The sequence below is a fragment of the Octodon degus genome, unplaced genomic scaffold (genome assembly GCF_000260255.1).
Source record: "Octodon degus isolate 3935 unplaced genomic scaffold, OctDeg1.0 scaffold00064, whole genome shotgun sequence".
NCBI lineage: Eukaryota > Metazoa > Chordata > Mammalia > Rodentia > Octodontidae > Octodon > Octodon degus.
The window spans coordinates 12174418-12178523 of NW_004524640.1; the positions used below are offsets into that span (position 1 = coordinate 12174418).

The 4106-nt window shown below is 40.1% G+C and overlaps 1 pseudogene; it reads left to right on the plus strand.

Moving 5' to 3' along the window:
- LOC105742647 overlaps positions 1-2415 on the plus strand; it is a 13510-nt pseudogene extending 11095 nt beyond the window's left edge.
- Positions 2416-4106: the final 1691 nt, after the last annotated feature.

The window sequence follows — 4106 nt, forward strand, 5'->3', positions numbered from 1 at the left end:
TAAGTTCTGTACATGAAAAAATGTTCATTACTACTGGCCATTACAGAAATACAAATTATAATAGTGAGAAACCATCTTATTCTATAAAGATTTGCTATCATCAAGAAATCAAATAACAACAACAAATGCTGACAAGCATGTAGGGAAATAGGAATTCTTCTACATTGTTGGGAATGTAAACTAGCGCAACCGCTATGGAATAGTTCTCCATGGAATCCATACGGGGATTCCTCAAAAAAAAAACCCTAAAAGTAGAAATTCCATTGACTTAGCTATTCCCCTCTAGATGTCTTCCCAAAAGAGTTAAAAGTTATGTTACAGGGACTTACCAATGTTTGTAGCAGTATAATTCTTAATAGCTAAATCTTAGAAATGGCCTGTATGTTCATTAACAGATGAACTGCAAACATGTACTAATAAAACAGAAAATAAAACCACATTAAGATTCCATCTTATCCTAGAAAGAATGGCCACCACCAAGAAATCAAATAATAACAAGCACTGGTGAGGCTACAGGGGAAAGGGGATCCTTCTACACTTCATGCTTGTGTGTTTTTTTCAGTGGTACCAGGGATCAAACTCAAGACCTTGCGCTTGCCAGGCAAGCACTTATTCCACTGAGCTATCTCCCCAACCTGATCCTTCTACACTGTTAATGGAAATGTAAACTGGTACAACCACTATGGAAGTGAAGATGGAGCCAAGCCTACTGTGCCAGCCCCGCTCCTCGGGCATGGTGAAATGGCAATTGAGACTCAATGTGGTGGTGTGTGCCTGTAATCCCAGCACTTGGAAGGCTGTGAACAGGAGAATCATGAGGGCCAGGGAGATAGCTCGTCAGTCTAAGCGCCTGCCTGGCAAGTGCAAGGATCTAGGTTCATTCCCCAGTACCACAGGTCAGGCTGGCTAAGTTGCATAACAAGACCCTGTGCCAAATAAATTAAAAAAAAACCAAAAAACAGGAGAATCACTGTAAGTCTGATCTAGTAGTGAGACCCTGAATACCCTGTAGACTCTTCCCTAAAATACACAACTGAGCTAACCGGCAGGCCCCCTGCCTTTTTTTTTTTTTTTTTAATGTGGTACCAGGGATTGAACTCAGGACCCTGCACTTGCCAGGCAAGCACTTACTCTACTGAGCTATCTACCTGGCCCTTCTCTAAAATACAGGGGAAAAAAAAGATGTAGATTCCTCAAAAACTAAACGTCGTTTCCCCTCAGCTATTCCCCTTTAGGTATCTTCCCCCAACTATTAAAGATATTATTACAGTGACATGTGCATACCCATGTTACAGCAATACAACTCATAACACCTATAGCTTTGAAGTGGCCTATATATTCATCAATAGTTAACTACATAAAGAAAATGCGGCGCTTAAACACAATGGAGTACTATTAAAAATATAAAACTTGAGACAACTGTACATAAATAAATGCAACTTGAGACCACAATATTAAGTGAAGTTTGACACACAAACTTAAATACCATACAAATGGTATTTACATGTGTGAGGTATGAGACAAAAAGAAAAAAAAAAACAAAACATAAATAGGAAGAAGGCAGGCTTTCACAAATGGATGAGCAAGAGATGAATGGAAGGGGGAGGGAGAAGAAAGACAGGGGAGAGGGAAAAAAGGAATGAAAGAGGAAAATAATGAAAATAAAGCTCTTGCAAATGGGAAGGGGACCAAGAATCAGAAAGAGCAGGGCAAGGGGAAGGGGCAGGTGATGAAGGAAAAAAAAAAAAAAAAAAGGATGTGTTCTGTACATGAGCTAACTCCTCACAACAAATGTAATCATTATGTCCTACAAATATAATAATAGAAAGAGATGGGCCGGCCAAATAGCTCAGCAGACTAAAGTGCTTGCTTCAGAAAAGTGCAGTGGCCAGGGTTCAATGACCAGTGTGCTGTGCCGGCCTTGCCCGCAGGGCACATTGAAAGGGTGATTGAGACTGGGCATGGTGGCATGCGCCTGTAATCCCAGCACTTGGGAGGCTGAAAACTGGAGAATCACTGTGAATCCGAACTACATAGTGAGACCCTGTACACCTTGTAGACCCTGCCCTAAATTTAAAATAAAATAAAATTATGGAATACTCCATGGACATCCACTATATGGTATAAGAAAAATGTATGAATTACAGTTATATACTAGATGAATGAATGCCATCTATTTTGAGAAAAAGAGCAATACAGAATCATTCCATAAACCTCACCTAAACTGTAACATTTAGGAATGAACACACACTTGGTAAAAGGACTAATATTCTACTACAACACGTTTATTACCTGGGTTCCAAACCCCCATGAGCTGGAGCCAAAGGTCGGATCACTGGAGAAGGCTTTTCCAGGCTTCTCCAAGATCAGGCCGGACACGATCCAGTGCAGATCAACTGCGTGGTTCGGACATAAGCACTCAGCTCTTAAGACAGTGGAATGGTATGAAAAAAATATGCCTTGAAATTTTTCACTGCGTTTTTTCTTTAGGCTACCAAGCCTGGATTAACCATAAGATCTCCTCACTTTCAAGGTTCCAATTCCTGTGTTTAGGAAACAGATGTCAGGACCTTGACTCCCTACTACTCCATAAAGACCCTTGCTAACTAACCAACTGCCTTTTCATCTAAGATCACTTTCTAAGTGAAACATGTGAGAAGTAAATTTCTCAGTCAATCTTCTCAACACACCATACAATACACTCATTCATGACACACCCCTTCCCAGAACACCAGGATTTATTCTGTTCCAGAGTGCCACGCTTCCCAGCGCCACAATCTTATCAGGGATTTTTTACTTGTGCTTCTGCACTTACCTCCCTACAAAAGTCCAGGCAAAGACCTAGTATAAAATTTAGGACATTTTTTCTCAGCAGAACATCCTAAAGTGCTGAATGATGAGAACCAAATTTAGGAGGTGAGCAGAGAAAGACAGCAAAGGGCCTGTGCAGAAAAGACAGGCTGGAAAGGTGGGGCGAGGAAGCCAGAGAAAGGTAGTCACACCTGTCAGCAGAGGAATGCTTTCCTATCTGAGGAGTGGTCAGCCATGGTAAATGTTGCAGAGCTCAAGCAGGATCAAGACTGGAGGGCCCACGCCACGTGCAGCAACTACCTCTAGACAGGACTTAGGAAAGACTGCACGAAGTGACTGGAACCTGAACAGAATCCTGCAGACCAAAGCAGGGGCAGTAAGAGGAGTGGGAGAAAGAAAGCTTCCCAAAGAGCATGTATGTAGAAAAGGCACAGGGGTTTCAAAAAGATTTGGTATTTCTATACTCCAACATCACACAGAAAATAATTTATAAAAATACCATCTATAACACTTATGGAAAAAAGATACACAGCAATGAACCTAATACTGTAATATTTGTATGATCATTATAAAAAATAAAGATATGTAAGAGATTAAAGAACACCTATCTAATCAAAGAAATAAAATTAATTAATGGACAAGACCCAAATATTTTAAAATGTATATTCTCCCCCATCTATCTATAAATGATACATTTCATATCAAAATCCTAAAAGATATACACATGAACTGCAGAGCAACATAATCTACCAAAGACCTAAATTAAAGCAACCCAAATGTCTACTAAAATGGACCAAACAATTGCAGTATATTCATACAATGATTAGACGGCAACGAAAATAAACTATAGCCACAAACAAATCAAAAACATATAAAGGAAGACACCAACAGAATATAGGCAGTATGATTCTAATTGCATAAAGTTCATAAGCAAGGAAAACACCCTGGGCAGTGACAAGTAGTTGTAGCTTCTGCTACTTAAAAGGTTTAGGCAGGAGGATTATCTGATCCCCAAAACTTTGAGACCAGCCTCAGGAACATACTAAGCCTGTCTCTAAAAAATTAATCTCTAAAAAATTAATTTAAAACAAGCAAAGTAAGTTGAGTGCAATAGCATACACCTGAAATCCCAGTACTCGAGAAGCTGACACAGAAGGATCGCCCTGACTCTGAGGCCAGCTTGGGCTACATAAGTGAGTTCAAAGTCAGCTAGTATTACATGGTCCTCAAAAAAAAAAAAAACCCTGTCTAGGGGCCGGGGAGATGGCTCAGTGGAATAAGCGCTTCTCTGGCAA